This window comes from Lonchura striata, chromosome 4 (genome assembly GCF_050655825.1).
Source record: "Lonchura striata isolate lonStrDom1 chromosome 4, ASM5065582v1, whole genome shotgun sequence".
Taxonomy (NCBI): domain Eukaryota; kingdom Metazoa; phylum Chordata; class Aves; order Passeriformes; family Estrildidae; genus Lonchura; species Lonchura striata.
The window spans coordinates 39,629,647-39,650,184 of record NC_140706.1 but is presented as its reverse complement, the minus strand read 5'-3'; the positions used below and the strand labels follow the sequence as shown (position 1 = coordinate 39,650,184).

General features: G+C 34.5%; 1 protein-coding gene across 3 annotated transcripts in view; it reads right to left on the bottom strand.

Annotated features, from left to right (window-relative positions):
• Positions 1-20,538, bottom strand: part of FSTL5 (follistatin like 5) — a 375,292-nt gene that overhangs the window by 317,277 nt on the left and 37,477 nt on the right. For all 3 annotated transcript variants that reach the window (XM_085578843.1, XM_085578845.1, XM_077782912.2), the window contains exon 2: positions 19,925-19,973. The gene's annotated coding sequence lies outside the window, so the exon portion shown is untranslated. The remainder of the gene's footprint in view (positions 1-19,924; positions 19,974-20,538) is intronic.

Sequence of the window (20,538 nt, the reverse complement as noted above, 5' to 3'; positions counted from 1 at the left end):
CAAGATAAAAAGGCATCGGTTTAATTATTTTAATAATTAAATCAGCAAGTTTAATTTATGCTTTGATGATATAATAATAAATATAATAGAAGTGGAAATGATACAGTTCATTTCAGTGCATAGAAATAACTATGGCTTTTGCTGGAAAGATTTAATACAAGTTTTTTTTGTTCTTGTTCAGCTTTCTTTCTCTTCTCTGCATAATGAAAAAAAAAAGAAATATTTCCTTCCAGATGATCTCAAAAAAATGGAATAAAAGCAAATATTTAGAAACCTAAAACTGAGGTCACAAGCCTTTAGGAAGATGTTTAAGATTTATTTATTTCCAACCATGAGCCAAGACTCTGATCATTAATCATGTAATTCCCTCTGGGATGATGAAGGGTAGCCCTGTGGTAAATCTGACAATACAGAAGTAGCAAGTGTCCTTCTAATAACTTTTATTACCTGCACAGTAAAATTTTCCTTTTGTTAGTCAAGTAGATCTTTTCACTCCAGAAGAAAATCTGAGCTGGCTTTCACCAACAAAACAGCTAAAGACATCTCCTTCTCCATGGAATAGAAACAAAGTGTTTATGCGTAACTTGATTTTTAACAAAGGTCTGTCTTGGACTTTTAGAAGCATTCAGATTATCATGGCCTTTCAATGCTAATCTGAAATAATCTGCTTCCTAGAGTTTGTATTGATTTTCTCATAGACTTTTCTTGATCTTAGTGTAGCCTCTCACTGCAAGCGCCACTTAACAAATTCTAAGATACTGTGATCTCTGTTGAGGTTTCTTTGACATGAGTAAGTAGAAATACTTCCCAAAACCCAAATAACTTGTCCCACTATTTCTTAACAGGATTGTCTGTTTTTCACCTGCTGGCACTCATAACCATGAACTAATTTCTAGAACAAATAAATAAATTTTTCCATCCTCAGCAACCAAATGCTTCAAGCAGAAAAACAAAAAGTTGACAGAGCAAATTTAAGAAAGATTGTTCATAGCCTAACTATACATACAGAACCAGAGGAAAATCTCATGCTTTAGACTGACCTTCCATGTATTTCATGATGGAGCATCTAATACAAGAAATAAACTAGTGAACTGATAAAAGTAAAGCGCTACTATTTTGCCACACAATCTTTTTAGCATGTCCAAATAAGCAGTCAATACTACTCTCTAAAAGACCCTTTTTGTTTACTGCATTGTCACAGTAAATTGAGGCATTTAAACATATCAAGTGAACAAATCACAAATGCAAAATCTCAATTTAATATGCATAACATTGAAGTTAGACTAAAATAATAATTCTACTCATATCCATTTAAGTCCAACTTCATAGACAATATTTTTTACTGAAAACTAAAATTTCAGATCCTACATTTTTCTATACTGAGAAGCATATTGTAGAATTTGACAAGAGACACATATAAGAAATTGCTTTATTATTGCCACAATATGCATGCAGCTGGATACAATTATCAAAAGCATTATTAAACATTGCTATCTGTGCAAGCCAGGGAATAATTTCAAGCACCATGTCTGAATTCCCTATATATATAAATACTTCTAATCCTTATCTGTAGCTGACAAAAATTAATATTTAATTGGTGCCGGAATAAAAGAAGCATTTAAATTAAGGGACTGGAAACATGGCTTTCTATTGCTTTTTGAAAAAAAAAAAACCCACAGACTAAATATGGTCACTATCAGAGGTGACTCCAAAATGATTTTCTACCTTAAACAATAGCATCTTGGGAAAAGCCACAGGAAAATTTGATATAAAATTTTGTTTAGAAATACTTTATATCTAAATATCCTTACTTAACTTTACCATCATATTCTTTGAAAGAATTGCTACTACAGAAAGTTTCTCATTACATATCTTCCAAGGCAGTATCTGGTTAAAAATATACGTATTGTTATGACTGAATTTAGCCAACATTCTCTGTTATATTTAGGAATAGAAAACTATAATTACAGTATATTGATAACTGCCATTTAATTACCTTATTTATAAGCACAGATCTTTCCAACCAGAAAAACTATTTCTGGTTAAACAGATTGTTGAAAATAATTGCTGCTATAAGACAATTATTCGTCTCTGTACTGAACTTAATAATTAACTCATTTAATAAGTAGCACTGATTCCCTCAGAACCCAATAGAAGCTACACTTCTTGGTTAACCAGGCAGAGTCCCTTGGACCTAATTTTGAGCAATATCTGGGATCAACTCAAAGATTGCTTCCTTGCTGTCCTCCATTACCTCAGTGTCTGGTATGGTAGCAGCATCCCTTACTTTCTTGTAAATAAAAAAAGAAACCACATACTTCACATTCTATCAGAACAGGAAAATTTCCTCAACAAGCAGCAATTTTTGCCCCTATTGCTATTCCTTACAATCAAGCAGCAGAAAAAAGCCCCATGCAAACCAATCCAACCCCCTTCAAAAACAAGCAAATAAAGAAACCATGCCCAAAACCCCCCTATAAAAATAATCCACAGACCCCCCCAAAATACCTAGAGATATCTTTGCCCCTAGTAATATTTGATTGAAGTTTATCAAGATTCTAACAAGCAGTAGTAAATTGAACTACAAAAGAGATTAAACTTACTTAATCAAGTTTTAGGGCAAATTCATTTGCATATGTTTAAAGGATCCTTTCACAGCATACATGCCTTCAGTGTCCTAAAGACACAAATTATCCTTGACTGTGAACATACTTCAGCTGAGGCTGTATAACATATAGACAATAAGAATTTGTCATTCTGTCTGTAGCATGTTTCTGTCAGATCATCCATGAGCCCAAAGACTGCATCCCAGTGTTTTGAGAAAGTATCAGAAGAATGTGTCCATTATCAATACAAGTGGGCAAAAACATTTGCACAAGAGGAGATGCAAAAGTCTTCAGGACCTCTTCAGAAAGAGGAGTTACCCAGATGAAGTAATAATTTCCTACAAAGCTGAAACTGGGTTTTTGAGGGTTTTTTCCCCTCATGTTTATCATGAGACACAGAGTCCAGTCCCTCTGCAAAAAAAATTGATCTTATCAGAGGATAAAATGAAGATGCCTTCAGTGACAACAGGCAAAGCAACTCTTTTACTTTTATCCCTAATTCATTTTTCTCATCTGGAAAAGTAGAAAATATTATTGCATGTGTTTGTAAGGCACTAGTAAAATCACCTTTTTTTTTTTGCTTTTTGAGATACTCTAATGAAATGAGAATTAAAAACAAAGCAACAAACCAAAATTCAAAACAAAGACAGTCAGTACATCTACAGAGCTATAGAGAATACATGATTTTTGTTCTTACAAAAAAAACATGGTAAGTCATTTTGGATATCTCTCCTGTCTCCTGGTTATTGAGAAAGATCTGTAGTTGGGGTAAACCAAGTTAACATTCCCAAATCATTTAAATCCACTTTGTTCTGGAAAATGCATGACTCAAAACATTTACTGGGTCAAGAAACAATGAAAGAAAATAAGAATGGTCTCCATCCTACACAAACCTTTTATCTGTAGTACTGTTTAAAAAAAATAAACTAAAAGGTGGGGGAATGCAAAGTGGGGGAGGATGGGGAGAAGAAAAGGTATCCAGGAACTAGGAATAAAAGTATAATCCAGAAAACTGGTTAGAAACCCTTGGATTGGGACCTATGGAGGGGTGCCTATTAAAAGATATTTCTTCTGCTTAACCAGAATAATTTTCAGTCCAGTGAGGCAGCCAGGCATATGCCCCACACAAAGACATAGCAGATGCAGAAATGCAGACAGGGGAGCTAAGAAGCTTGTTTCCTTGGTGCAATAGGAGGGAAAAGACAAAACAAATGCTCAAGGCTGCACAGTGGAATGACAAGTGTCTTAAACTAAAGATGTGTGTGGCACAGAGATAAAAAGAAGCCCCAGCAAGAGCCACATCCGTAACTCATGTAGGTGCTTATTTGATAGAACACCTATTGAAGCTGGCTTTGTTATGCCCTCAAAGCACCCAAAAAAAAATTAAAAAAAGGAAATACAAGAAAACATTATTATATTCTAAATACTCTCCAACAGTTTCATGCTCCTTTCCTACCCCATCTGTCAAAAGAACTTTTTAGCTTCCTTTTCTTCCTTCAGATTCTCATTTTTAATTTAGACTATGGAATTGTGGAAGTCCCAGAAGAATATGAACACACTTTAAGTATTCAATGTTATAAATAACATTTTTAATAATTTCTACCATAATAAATGCTCTAATTTAAATGTACCAAATGAATAAATTTATCATATCATATTAGCATATACAGAAATATTCATTTATGATACTAGAACAGCTCAGCATTTGTTTGCCATCTGTAATTATAGACTTACAGATTAGCCCAATAATACATGCTGCTTTAAGATACATTTAAAAATTGTATCAAAGAAGAAAACACAAGTTTTTTCCCTCAATTCAAATTTCTCTTCTTATGTATGTCAAACCTTAACTTGAGCTATAATACAGTTAATTACACTATTTAGATGCATAGCTAAGACAGTTATTTCTGCTTTCATGGTCAAGTAGCAGACTTGAGGAGTGTGACCATATTAATTACTCTCACTAGAGTCAGGAATGTCACTGAAAGTTCGTACCTCCATACATACTCTGAAAAACATGCAAAAGGTTCAGTTTCCAAGTGGCTGTCTAATAATCTAAAACCCAGATGTTCTCAGAATATAGTATTGCTGCATTGTCTCGGTTCTGTTCTTTGTTCATACACAGAGAAACACTTCCCTCACCTGATCTCTCAGCACCTTTTCATAACGGTTTTTCATAACAAAAGAAGAAAAATAAAAGCAGGATACACCCTTATTATAGCAACAATACCTCTGCTTGCTACAAAATAACATTCTTTAACCAAAAAATAATAGCAGATTTCTTAATACCTAAGGCATTGACATTTTACTTTCTCTCAGCAGTTACCAGATGAAAATAGAGACTTATAGAAGCAGAAGAATGATTTTGTACGGCTTGTGCCTATTTCGGACAGAATCACTACATTTCTTTATTAGGCTTATGTTTATAGTTAAATGACAAATCAAATGACAGCAGACCTTTCTTCCTTGTTTATTAAACAGAATATTGAAAAACTTTGCCATATTATTGACATATCATAAAATCCTTTAGGGACACTCATTTCCTGAAAACTCAGGTAATACAATGTGATTGACAGTATGAGAAATTAATCTAGTAAAATTCTTGGGTTTTCTCCCCTGTTTTTACTGTATTCTGTTGACTGCACATTCCGTTCTCACTTTTCATGAAGGAAGGACCATTACTTCTGTCTCAAGTAGTTTTATATGGCTTTTAAAAGGCTTTTAGGCACAGTAGCTACTTTTATGTTAGAGCATTTTTCAAGTGTGTTCTGCAGACAGAGAAGGAAGAGAGTGTCTAGCAGGACGTGTTGATTGTTCCCTTGTATAGAACATGTAAATGGTGGCTGCCCAAACAAGATTTGTGTAACATCTATTGCAAATTCCAACAAGCTACTCAAAACAAAAATTGAAGGGATACAAAACATATTTACCACAAAAAAAAAAAAGAAGAGTTTAAGTACAAGATTTTTGTGCCACATTTCTGAACTCTTGGTGATGCTACATCAAAAGAGTAAAATAAAATTGAATGCTACTTTGTTTTTGCCATGAAGAAGAGGTGGAAGTAACTTAATTGTAGCAGTTATGGTCTTATGGCAATTAGGACTTGGTTTGAGTGTTTTTCTCCCTTAACCTGCTCTTAGTTTCTCAGGAACCACAGTTACCATAAAAAAGCCCAGGTAAAACTAATCAAGTAAGAATATGATTTTAATTTATGAAGGAAGCAATCATAAAGAAAAACAAGCTGAAACCATGAACAAGACCTAAGATTTTAGGATTGGTAGGGACAAAGGGACAACATCGTGGTGGGTGTCTGCTACAGACCTCTGATCAGGATAAAGTATTAGATGAGGCCTTTTTAAACAATTAGAAGAAGTCTAATGTTCACAGATGCTTGCCCTCATGTGGGACTTGATCCACCACTATTGTCTAGAGAGACACAATAAACATAGGCGAGGGCACAAGTTTCCTACCACAAGCAACACAGAAGTCAATACGGGGAGGGCTCTGCTAGACTTCATACTGAGAAACAAGAAAGGACTGGCTGGGAATATAAGGTTTGGGAGTAGTCTTGTCTGTGGTAATAACGAGATGATGAAGATCAGAGTCCTGAGAAGAAGAAATAAGGCAAAAAGAAAGTTCTTAACTCCGGCCTTTAGAAAAGCAAAAGTTGACCTGTTCAGGAACCTTCTTGAAAGAATCCCGTAGAAGACTATATTAAACATTGGGGAAGAGGAGACTAGTTAATTTTCAAGGATCACCTCCTCCAAGTTCAGGAATAGTCCATCCCAATGAAAAGGAAATCAAGGAAAGGTGACAGATGACCTGCATGGAGAACAATTAGCTCTTGATAAAAAAAATGCTACAAAAACAAAGAGTACAGGAGGTAGAAATGGGGACAAGCGACCCAGGAGGAATATAGGCAGACAGAGAGCAGCGTTAGAAGCACTGAGTATTGGAGATGAATCTGTAAATGTGATACTAGCACAGACTTGAATGTGAACCATACTTCAATCCATTTTTTGTCTCTCATATTTAGGAGATATGTCCCCACTTATCATTGTTTAGCAGTATACCCTAATGCAATATAGATTAGTATGGATATTCTATCCCCAAAACCAAATGTGACCTCACTACCTTCTACTTAGCAAGATCAGCAAATGCAGAGGACAGATATATTGCCTTAAATAAAATGGACACATTTTGCAATGGTGTCCACTCTCCTGAGCTATTAAAAAGAGAATTAGATGAGGGAACTCATAAATCTTCAACTTACATAAATTTCTGAATGTGTGCTACTGACAATGGAGAAAAGCAGTACTTTGCATTCAGGTATTCTTGTCTCACTTGTTCAAAAAAGTACACCCCCTACTATTCTTATCCTTTTATTGTTCAGCCACCAGAAAGGTAAAAACACCAAGATCAGGTGTACATCTATTTCTGATCCCAATAGTAGAGAAACCACATCCACTTGCTGCTGGCTACTGCAATCCTTTGTTGTTCTGCACAAAGATTTACGGAGAGCTCTTTTATTTTCTTGCATGTCAAAGGCAACATTTCTGGTTGCAAAGTGAGTACATGTCTTTCCTACTAGGGTTTTTGTAGAGTTATTGTTCAATATGTAATTTGGGTCTGTCTGGATCAAAGAAGCATAAAATAAGCTCTATTGCTCTAAATTTCACCCCTTGTCTGGTGAAGACTCATCAGGCAACATGATAATTATTCCCTTCTTTGAATGCATTCTACAAATACAGCACAGTTTTCAAAAGATAGCAGCATAATTTGCAACATTCACTAGATAGTAATTCTCTCTATTTCTCTGAGTCTGTGCAATAATCCATTATTCTACTTTTATATTTCCTCTTCCTATTATATCTCCTCACACATTAGAAATTTCTTTATGTATTATATATGCATGTAGTGCTCTAGGCAGAACGACCTGAAAATGTTTTATATATCAGCCTGCAGAATTTTCTTGTGGGTAAAAGTCACTTTATAAATGGACCATATATTATGCAGCCCAATGTATAACATAAAATGAAATGCTGTACAACTCAACTTACTGGGAATATAAGCCGTGAATAATTATTCCTAGACAATTGACCAACATTAGTACTGAATTGCCTCATGTGAGTCTCAAGGCTGAACTACTGCTGTATCTTGCATGTCAACATCACATGCGAGCATACATGAGGTTAATTTTTTTCTCTGTCACCCTACTGAACTTCAGCACTGTTGTCTGCAACCATACCTTTGAGATTTAATATAATTATGAAAGGTCTTATTAAACTTTATGAATCTTTCCTCACAATTTTTTGTCTTTTGTCTCTGTGTTGAAATTCATGTGTTATGTTCATGGTGAAATGTTTGTGTTATATTTATATTATCTTCAATTTTCAAGAACTTAAGTATGATGTTGGAGGAAAACTAAGTATATAAGTTTCATTGGCTAAAAAATTGTAATTGCTAACTAGAGGGTGTTGATTTACTTATTTTTTCTAAGCAGCTGTAGCAGGCAATATTTCAAATATAATATATATGGATAGCATTATTTCTCACTTGTTCAGCACCATTCTGAATAATTACTCTCTGTAATTCCTACCATAGAGTAATAGGATGTCAGTTCCTTTTCCCAGCATTAAATTTCTCTCTTCCTTTAATGTGTTTTGAAAAAAAATCTCTTAATAAATAGTGGATGCCTAGGGAGACAAACTCCATAAGGTATGATAAATAAACTTAACAGAAAATGTTTCAGGGTGGTTGTTGGGTATTTTGTTATTTCTAAGTAAAATGGGCCTGTCTTTTATTGTAATGGTTTCTATGATCACAAAGTTCATACATTCTTCTCTTATTAAAACAAATAACTTCAGTTCTCAGACTATTATTCCAGTAAAACATTTTTCTAACAGCAAGGGATATACATACAGTGCAAAACATCCATCAACAGCACCATCCATGGTCATAAAATCAGCTTTTCCAGCACTGTATAAAAGAAATTACAATTGTCTTTCTGCATCAATAGGAGCAAACTGAGATATATTTCAGGGCAAAAGAGTATCTATTATATCTTCTGTTTCTTTATCTGATGATGCAAATTAGTGGTGTTTCTAGGAATTCCTGTAGGCTTCCCTGTTGGAAACATTCTGCTTAGCAGATACATTAAATAAATAAAGGAGTGCTAACTTACAGAGTCTTATGCTAACTTACTCAGAGACAACTTAGTTCTGAGAAAATGCAACAGTTCACTGAAAGTGAAGAGCAGAAATTAAGTCTTGTGTTGGAAAAGCACTAGAATTTATGAAAACACATGATGTATAACCATAATGGAACAGTGCAGAAATACAAAAACATGTAGAAAGTAGAAACCAAGTATTTATACATGGTTATTCAGATTTTTCAATTCAGATGCCTTTAAAAAAGCAGTAAGTTATTAAATTTCATGATGTTGTGTAAAGTGAGCTAGAAACATATATATATATATATATATTTATATATATATATGTAACGTTAAAAATTGGAAGGTGTTTGTTAGTTTGGTCCATTCCTTGTTTCACATTGTGAAATACTTACTTGAAAACTCCCACCACCAGTGCAGAGCCAGACTTGATAAATAAAGTATCAACATATTTATTGGCATTAATAATTGTTGGTATCATGAATTATGAAGAGTGTTCACATCAAATTATCTAAAGCTTGTACTGTAGCTTCATTTCTGTAACAAGTGCTGTTTTCTCATGGGTCAATAATCTTGACAAACTAGTTAGTTGGCTGAAATTACTTCTTACAAAGAAATAAACAATGTATAATATTTCCAAACCTAGTTCTAGGAAATAGCACTTACAAAAGAGGTAATTTTTGACATGCTTATTGAAAACATGCCCCTTCCAAGCTGACTTCATTATTCTGAAGTCAGAATAATTACTTCTTATAGTACCTACAGGAAAAATACTGGGAACAAAATTGGCTCAGTGGGATATCTGGTCTTCTTTTAATAGCATTCATAATTTAAAGAAGTGACTTTATGATTAGAGCACCCCACTCTCCACTTCCTAACTATACTTTTGAATATATGGTTTATTGGGCAATAAACCCAATGCAAAATACTGGGAATATTTTTATTTAGCCATTGAGGCCCCCACAGCTCCTCTTGCATTGCCTAGCAAATTTAAGGGATTCAGTATTACTACTACTACCCAAATAAAACCCCAAAAAGCCCACCAAATCTACAAATTTATGAATAGGCAAAAATCTTCCAATTTTGACACAAGATCATGTGTTTTAGCCATAAGCATAGACAAATAAGAGACCAGCAACTCTGAATAAATGGGTTGAGAACTTACTACCCATACTTTACACATTTTATAAGTTATTTCAACTAGCTCCACTCTGGCTCAGGGGACCAAATGCCTACTGGAGGATAATATGGATTGAGCTCACTCCTGGAAAGCATCTCTTATTTAGTTTTGGCTGAGAGGAAAGAAGTTCAAGTACTTAGACACTTCTCCACAACATCAATCAAAGCACAGAAAGCAGGACAACTGGGCTATTCATGGGACTTCTGTTCCAGCCTAAACTACTGGTGTTCATCACACTGAAATGCTGCCAGATCTATTAGTTTTCTCATGAGGTGGAATTCAAGCAGATTTGTTAAAGGATAACAAGCATGCTAGTGATTTTAAGATGCATAAAGGAGAAAGGAGCATTACCCTAGGGAAAGTAAGATTTGAACTTAGAAACAAAACGTTTTCGTTGATGGTAGCTAATTCTGAAAGCCAGTGCCATCTAGTCACCTTTATCAGATGGTTATTTATTGGCTGACTCTCAGTTTTCAATATCTACAAATACCAATCTGCAAATTGAGCAGACCTGAGATGTGTCTTGCTGTCAGTTATTTTGACAAGACTTGCAATTCAAAGTCATCACATCTTAAATCTAAAGTTTAAGGACCTACTGCATTGAAGAACATGGATAATTTTTTCTTTGGCTAAGAAAAATAAGCGCTAGAAGACTCAAAGGTACCTGATGAGAAAGAGTTGCATGTTAACACTTCTGGATAGGTAAATAAGACTAAACAGGAATAGAGTCAACCCTAATATAAAAAGGAGGTTTTGGAGTCAGGTAACTTAAGGGGATGGGCATGCATTCAATTGCATGTCCCTAAGAGAGGGAATTGGACAGCCTATTAAATTTTCCATTAAATCAATGGGTAGATCAAAAGCCCAAAGGTTTGGCTTAAACTTGTTAGGTAGAACAAGATTTTAGGTCTTTAATAAGTAATGGCTCTAAAAATAATTCTCAAACACAAAATGCTTACGTGTCTCCCCAGCTTTACAGAGCTGGTGAATATTGCTGCTTCCAGACTCTCTATACCAGTCTGCTAAGCCACTTCGAGCACAGCTGCAAGTCCACACTGTTTAAAGGTCTCTGTCACCATCTAGTGGCAGTTGGAAGGAGTTTAGACAGAACATTCTTCAAATAAGTTTTTATTATGAAAGAACAGTACATTTGGACGTTTTCTACTTGTATTTCATTCATTTAAACCCTTCCACTTAGTGTTTGGCTAGAATATTAAAACAATCTAATTGGTATTTAATTTTTGTTGAAAATGAGAATTTACATTTTCTGGCATTTTGCTGTCTGTTTTTTGTAGATCTTTTCATATAGATCTGTGTCCAGCTGCCGAAATTATCTATAATGTTTATTAGAGATTAACAAAAATTCTTATTTTTAATACCTATATTTTTCAAAATAAATGAAATAACTGCTCACTCTTATTACTGCACTGTCATTTTTTCCAATTTCTGTGAGACTTACAATCTCATAGAGGATGCTCTTGTAACACTCTTGTAAGCATGGACTACTTTTAAGGAGAAATATCTTTGCAACTGTGGTTAAAAAACAAAGTCATTTGAATAGTATTGTTCAAATATTGTATACCACCTTTCCAACTTTATCCTCTTCTCACTTTCCCTATTTACAATCTATTGGTGCAGAAAGAATAAAAGCTTTTATTACACAGTAATCTGCTGTCATAACATGTTCTAGAAAACAAATATGTGCTTGTACTTAACACCATTTCTCAAAGTTACTGTGCAGTAAAATCACTGGACTTTGCTAAACACTTACTGTTCATAAAACGGGGGTATTAATATTTTTTATTCTGATACACTACTACTCCTTCTCAATTATAACAAATAATATAGACTTATTAACTACTCATTTCCTTTGACAATTCAAGAAAATCGGTTTTTACTATATGAGTAAGAAGACAAACTGTCATGCCAGTCATACCCATAAACCTTTAGAATAAGTAACGTAAAATCCCAGATCCTTACCATCTGCTACAGTTCTCTAAAACTTGTGCTTGCCATTTAGCCCAATATATTACCTTTTCTTCATTTCATTCATGACACTTCTTAATAATTTGGTGTTTTACTGATGCTAAGAAGAGAATCCTGTGTATTCTCCTGAGGAAACCTGCTTCAGTTTTCACTCTTGACAAAAAGCCTCTACCTCAATACTTTAGAGGAATTTTAATATCTTTCTCCATGAAATAATCATTCCTTTTGCCTCATTGCCATTTTTCTTTTTCTCAAACTCTGCCGCCTTCTCCTTTTTCTATGGGTTTCTTTTTATTTGTTTGATTTGTTGAGGGGGGAATTTTTTGTATACACAAGGTTCTGTGTGAACTTTATGTCTCCCACAAGTACTATGCAACAAAGATTACTACTGCCCTCACCAAAAGATCAAACCCTTCCTCACCTCAGCACACAACATTTTATCTACTTTACAAACCATGACCATTCCATCATTTCTAACGTGGAATGAACAGAACTACTATAAATGCTGTAGACTGAAAAGCTATCCCAGTAGGACTGTGGGTTTTATTATAGAGTTCCCCTCCCCAGCACAGAGGTGTTTGCAGTTTACAGCCATAGGGCCAGTCTGTGTTTTAAAAGCCAGGAACATAGGCAACCCATACTATTTATCTGGGCAGTATCCCAACCAGAAAAGCCCCTGGACAAAGAAAACCTCCTAAGCATATTATTAGAATAACAAAAAGTTAATTGCAAAAAATTCATCAGCCTTTTGGACAGAAAAAGAACATGGCGAGGAGCTGAAAGAAGTATTTTTTCTCAATTTACTTGGAATAATGTGATATTAGGGGGAAGAGATAGGTGAAGGCTCCACTCTGTTACAGGCAGCAAGTGCCAAGACTTTGATGTCTATTATTCCATTCACAAAGGAGAGACTAAATTACAATCATAAAAACCACAGAAAATATCAGCTGCCACCAAGGGAGGTATTTATACTTTGTTTTTGGAATGCCAGCAGATACAAAAGCACAAAGAGTACAAACTTCTAATCTTGTAAGAGTACTTACTTGTAATAAGATGAAAAAACAAACAAAAAAAACAAAGCAAAACAACCTTATGTTGTTTTGAAGTTTTTGTTTGTTTTTGTTTATGTTGTTTCTGTCTACTGAAGACTATCATATATTCATCACAAAACATAATGAAGTGTATAACAGTCTCAAAACCAATAAGAAAATTATATATTGGCAAATTCAAGTCTTTGTTGATTGCCTAAAATACTGATAGAATGAAAATTACTAGCAACCTGTGATTCAGGAAACAGTGACCATAACTAGACAGTGGAACTGGCTATTATAAACCAATAATTGATGTCATTTGACCAACACCACCATGAAGCATTGTAATAAACAGTATATTTTATCAACACTTCAATTATAGCAGCAATAGGACATACAGGGATGATTATGAGGCACATAATTTTTCAAAATTAGTTTCTACAGACTCTGTACTGCCAGAAAGTGGCAGTACAGAAGGACTTCAATCTGATATTCTTTTTTCAGAAGCTGTTAGTTTGGAAGGAATTATATTTGCTTTGTCCTCCTGTTTATTCTCATTCCCTATTCCATAGAATATCACTTTTCAAATCAAAGGAGAGACAGTGTCTTTCTTGATAGGTTGGGCATTTTGGGAAATATGTGAGGTTTATGTACATCATCTTATGTATCTTCTTCTTATTTATATACGTATGCCTTCTCACTGTTTTATATCTTGTGTTTATGTTTTATAGATTTCTCAGTATTTTTTCAGTCATTGGACATCTTCTATAAATTTGACAAATGTCTGTGGACACAAGAAAAACCATCAGATGTACCATTTCTTTAACCGCTGCTATATATACATTGAGTATTATAATTCTTTCATTCAATTTCCAGAAGCTTGGTTTTATTGTTTGCATGACTGACTTCCTCTGTGTCCATTGGCTTTTACTTTCTAAACCATTCCCAAGGCTGACTTAAAGTGTGCTATTCCACTACTCCAGCCCCCATCTCCCATAACTCATCATTCCTTTTGTTGACAATTACTTCTTATAAGATATTTGTACATTTCAAATGCATTTTCATTCCCATTTAGATAGGAGTGGATGTCCATATAGATCAACTTGCACAAGACTGTAGTGAGAAGAGGTGAGACCAAAGGCTACAGTGACCTGTTAGGATTTCTTGAGGGTTAGTGGCAGGGTTCCGAATAATTTCTCAGTGCCCAAGGAAGGATCTGATCAAGCCCAGGAGAGAATTATACTGAGGCAGTACAGATATTCTTCCTTTGGTTCATGCTGAAGGCTTGAGGCATATGGGCCAGCATTTCATGGGGCCAGAAGGGGAAGGAAGAGTGTGTCATACATGTCTTGGTTGTCTAACTCATTGCAATAACAACATTAGGCTGGGTGCAATGCATGTCCACCTTTTTTCCTGTATTAAGCAGGCCAAGAAATTACCAAAGTCAGTATAATACGAGCAAAAGCAGTATCTATTGTATAAATTGCCAGAACTGGCAAGCAAAGTGCAGCAAACTCCAGCAGAGGCACCTTACAGACAGCTCTGAATGGATGCTTCCACCACTTTAAGCAGCCCAAGGTAATTTTTAGGAAAAGGACAGTAGAATTGACACATAGCACAGTAGGTTTACTGAAAGAAGTAAAGAGCATCACTAATATTTAAATAGTTTAGTCTGAACGATTCACATTCAAGAGGCAAATTAATAATTTTAACAGACCTAAAGGTTTGTGAGCTAGCACTGATATCAGTGAATACTGTAATCATGGGCTGGTTTTAAAAATTTTCAAATTTAACTGTTAGTCATTGCTGAACAAAACAGCATGTAATTTATTCACTACCTTATTAGAACTGCATGGCTTTTTCACGTATTGAGTACATTAACCTTTCTGCAAAACTACTTCATTTTACACAAGAATAATCTTGTTATTACAACTGTTTGACTAAATTTGCACTTGGCTCACCTCTGTATGTGATTAAGGATTTTAAAACTCTATTCATAACAGATTTTTTTGGCCAGTAATTTTAATACTTCTTTTAAAATGAAAGCTCACCACTCTATTCTGCATTTCTGAGGCCATGTGAGCTCTCAGTTCCTGGTGACCTCGATTAAAATAGCAAATTCTAGAAAGTACTCATAAAAAGCAAAATTAACAAAGAACCAGTAATATCATTGGAAATAATAGAAACGTGTAGTTTTGTGGACAAGTCTAACTAGTGTCTAAAAAGTATTTTAACTTCGGCATTATTTACTATAAATTAAGAGCCTGAAACTATCTACCAAAACCACAAGGCTTTCCATGAAAGCTACAAGTCATCTGGGATTTTTTTTAGAGTCACTAAATCTTGCCTGGAGAGGAAATCAGGTAGGAACAAGAGGATAACAGGGGGGGGAAATGCTGATGGGGATATGTTTAGGCTATTTGATTTAGTTTCCTAATTTTTACTGGAAGATCTTTACTACAAACTCAAATAAAGAAGTAGTTATAGAGAAACTAATAAAATGCAATAAATATACGTATTCATACAACTTGCAGCAATCATCTTTGATGTGGTAAATTCATTTAACAGTCCCATATGAACATTCTTTCAAAAACTAAGTAGAAGGAGGAGGAAATTGAGAAAACAGGAAAGAAACTTGGATTGCATATAAAAAATATAGGAAATAAAGAGCAGAATGGCAAGCATTATATTATTTCAGTTGATTACTAAAGCTGAAGAGCAAGATACATGCTATATACACCAAAGAGAAAATAATGGAAACCCAATAGTAGAACTACCTGAATAGGAAAAAATTGTAGAAATATGAAAATTTTGGCATTTATTACTAAAAATAGCAACAATGAAAGAACTCTGCATTTTTTTATCTATTCCTGAATTATACTTTGCAAATGTGGTTTTTCTTTAAAGAAAATATGTATAGAATGTGAAAAAGTGGATTCTAAAAAAGTCCCTTTTCAGCAACAGTTTCCATCAGACCTTGTAGCCATCTTAAATACAACTGAAAGCTACTGATAAACCACTGCTTCCAGCAATTTCATTTCTTGTATATATCCTGAACTTTGTCACAATTAAGATTTTTACTCCTCCTTCCTGTTTACTCTTCCAGACCCCGGGACTTCAGCTTACCTATAGATTTTTATTAGCATTTAGGAAGATGGCGATGTCACCTCAACTTAAGAAATTAAATACACCTCAATTTAAGAAATGGATCTTAAACACATCCATACATTAAGGGAACTTCACAAGACTCTCTGGCAGTCACACTCCCAACTCAAGAGATTGTCCCTGCTGGAGCCAAAGGCTCTGCAAGCAGGTGGCTCATGAGCCCACAGAGCCACGTTTGATTCCACTCACACCCACCTAGCCAGGTTTTCTTACCAGTTCAACCCCACTATAGTATCCCATAGCAGATGGAAAGGTCCTAATTTGCTCAAAGTGACTGGTATGATATGAATTATATAAATAAATATCTCTGTGCAGGATATAAAATTAATAATCTCCCATATTAGCACCTGAAGGGTCAATTGTTTCATTTAAGTGTTGTGCTGCAGGTAGGTAGTTTTCAGAACTGTATTTTCCATGTCTAGAAAGTTAGAGCAGTTTTTGAATTTAAATATCTTAGTTCAAAGATAATTTCTACCTTAAAAGTAAAGAAATGTTTAAATACAGAGCAAGACTTAGTGGAGGCCTGTGTAAAACAAAATCAATTACTATTCTTTGCTTGATAGCATTGCTTAAACTTTTTTATGAATAGTAACTAAAGAGAAGGAAAAGAAAGCACTGAACTGTTTTCCAACACACACCACCAGATAGCAGTAAAGGATAAAAAGAAAGATCTAATAAGTAACTACTAATGGCCACAGAGCAGAGGGACAGAGGGAAGAAATAAGCACAGAAGATTGGCAGTTTGATCAATCCCTCACAGCCTAATTACATACATGGGTAAATGCAAGGGTATCTAATTTGATATAAATTACATATTAATCAGGTATGAAAAAAAGCTATGTCATATGTGGGAGTGATTTCAACCAGACATTCAGCTGCAGTCCTCCTTTTCTTGACATACATTTTGTTTTAGCCATTTTTTGTGTTTGGCAGCCTAGCTAAGATACCAACATCACTGTTCAGCAGGCCAAGATCACCATTTGTTAGTGGTCAGGACTGACCAAACTGAGCATGTTTATTGCTGCATTTTGGTGCATTAGATGACCCTTTCAGATCTCACAGAAACAGGGATATTTTTGTCCTCACTTAACAGCACTTGCTTGCAGACAATGAAGGCAAACCTTAACAAAAAATCCAATTCTTCACCTGTCAATTGCACTGCACATTTTGACACCAAATGGCAGATACTCACCATCAGACTAACATCTAATATTAAGTTTCAGAAATATCTACAGTATTAAATGAGTTTCTTGGGTTTACCAACTCTGTTACTGTAGGTAACTTTTATAAATCATAGTCTTCTGTCTACATGAAATAATATCTCTGACAGGAGAGGGCAAAATACTTTCTAATTCTTTTCAAATGAAACACCATAGTACTTCTTCTGTTGCTCTCAATGACTTGAGTCAAAACAATTTTTTTCTCATGAGTGTTTGTCATTACATTGACTCATTCATATGAAGGTAGCAGCAGTAAATAACAGGAATTCCTTGACTAAAACAAGAAAAACTGCCAGCATCTGCATTAAAAAAAAATCAAATAAGAGAGAGAAAAACTTCTTGACGTGGTGTTTATACGAATAGTGCTCAAAGTCTGCTAACTATTGGAGAAGCCTAAGGTCATGGATTTATTTATTTAATGGTCTATGATTGTAGGTAACTTAATTTCTATTTTCTAATACTGTGTGCATCACCTAGCTAGCAGTACAAATATGAATCCTTTTCTGAGATGATTATTCACTCATGAGTGTTTTGTTAAAGATGAGGATACAAATTTGCTGGCAATTATGAAGATTATGAGATGCAAAGATACAGAATATACCATAGATTTCTGTTACTAATATAGATAGGTATGCCCATGCAGTGTGATGGTGAAAAACTGAACATATACCTAATTAAAAAACCTCTTATAAAGCTAGGATCTAAATGAAATTAATACATGAAGCGTTTCTCAAACTGCTGGAGATATACCAAAGATATATAAATATAAACTTCCAGCAATGAGTTTTTGATAATAGTTTGTTGTTTCTTCACCATCTCCAATTTTCTAAGTGATTCCACAGAACAATAGTATCAAAGCCATTGCGATGACAGCACAGGTGGCAAAGAGAAGCATCCTGGTCAAGCAGGCAAACAAATCTGAGCATCCAAATATAAACAGATCTGGCAAGCAAATCATGGCAGATCAGAGAACAAGACACAAAATGGCATTCTGCTTCTATTCCTGCTGTTGCATATGCTGAACCATCAGTCTTTAGGCTAACCTTTGTCCAAAATTTAATGTCTGCTTGGTAGCAGGTAAATAGTGTGAAATTAATGTCTGTGTGATAAAAAATAAACATCCATGACTTGTACGAGACAGGACTGGAGCAGGGTTCTCACTATTTTTTTTCATTCCCATTTCATTCTACAGTATGCCAAATGAAATGCTCCACTGATAAGGTGCACAGTAAAATTATCAGGATAAAAAGCATGTGAAATATCTTGTAAGAATTTCTAATAACTGACAAAATAGAATTCTTCTGTTTGAAATTTCAGAAAAAGTTGTGAGCTTTATACAATTATGTTTAAGATAGTCACATAAGTTCATATTTTTCAGTGATTACAAAATTATGAAAAATTATAGAAGTATGGAAATCCTCTATTCACCTAATATGGGTACAAAATGTACATAGATTCAATGTAAACTTATTTACCATTCAGTTATGTCTTACTGAAATTTTGTGCCAATTTTGAACTTAAACCATAAGGGAATAAAAACATTTACTTGGGTCTTCCTACAACAATTTGAACAGGTTTTATCTGCAGTCTGTTAGGAACTTCTTAATGACTACTCAATATGTATTATTCATGGTAGAGGTAGCTGAAAGGTTTTTGATTAATACATTATTGAAGGTGTTCTCTGCTATCAGCTAAATTATTTACTTAGAACTGTTTCCTCCTAATATTTTTCTTGCTCTAAATTGTAAGATATAAATTGGAGGAATTGGTTGAAATAAGCAGTGAGGGTCATAATCTCAGCAAGTTAGCTGACCTTTAGGTAATCAAATTATATTCATCTCTTGATGTCCGTAAGGGACTGAAAACCCCCTCTCTCATTAAAGGAATAATGGCTATTGCACTACTCTCAAGAGCTCAATTCTTCTACACTTATCCTCTGAAACTTATTGGGATCAGAGAGCAGTAACTCGACTTCACAGTCTAAGGCAAGAATGAATCATGAGCTACCTTCTTGTATTTAGGTATTTGCATTTAGCATGTTTGATCATGTACTATTTCACATACAACTCAAAGTTCACATAGGAAGACATCTTGCCATAAACAATTCTGCTGAGTGTTAGGAAACAGTTTCACTTTGTCAAACCAAGAAACCTGGAAATTCTTTCGAAGTCTATCTTATAGTTCCAGGTGAGTGACACATTCCTAAGCTTATTTAAAGGATGCTAAATTCTTTTCTGAAGTATTTAGCTGTAGATGTATATCAGAAAGAAATGTATCTTCCTGGACTTTTTTCAGGCTTCCAAGGAAGCTTTTGCTATAAAATCCAGCATGCATAAACCAGGATAAGAAATTGTTCTCCCTCAGGGCACAGTCTGAGATAAGACACACTGTAGGACAGAAACTCCAAATAAGTCCATTATCCATGCCAATTAAATTCAAGCCTGCTTTTCTTCACTGATGCTTTTTATAAAGAAATATAAATGCAGTGTCAATTAAAATGTTGCATTCAAATAGTTCATTTAAACTTAATCTGACACAACTATAGACTTGTATTACCCATTTACCTTCAGAACATCTCATTTCCTGTGTGGAATTCAGCAACTGGAACATTATCTGAAACAGAAAATTGATTTCTTAGCAAGTGTCTAACTTCCAAATGTATTTCAGAAAACAGGAGTGTGTATCCTTAAGGAAATCATGCAGGGCAGGTTACATAAACTGGGTAAGAAAACCCAAGTAAATATAATACATTTGTCTCTTACTCCAAGCGCACAGTTACCATATTTTAGCAGCTGTATTGCTATCAGAAAGCTGTTGAAAATGAGAACCTGGTTGTTATTCTCATTCATTATGTTCAGCTTCCTTTCATGAAATACTTTAATCCAGACAAGGTATTAGACCTCAAACTCTGTAACATCACCACAGTTTGGGCTCATACAAAAATAGATCCAAAAGTTCCAGAAAGTCAGCAAATGTGAAGGTGCTGTGCCATCTTAGGAACATATGGCCTCATCCGTATGTGTTATTCCTGTAATTCTCCTCAAAATTCCCATAACAACATCTATTTCTTCTTTCTTTTTTTTTTTTAGATTGGAATATATCCAAATGAAAATGCATAAATAAACATGTCTATGAAATTAAAATAATTTTCCCAGTGTATTTAACTTATCTCATTATT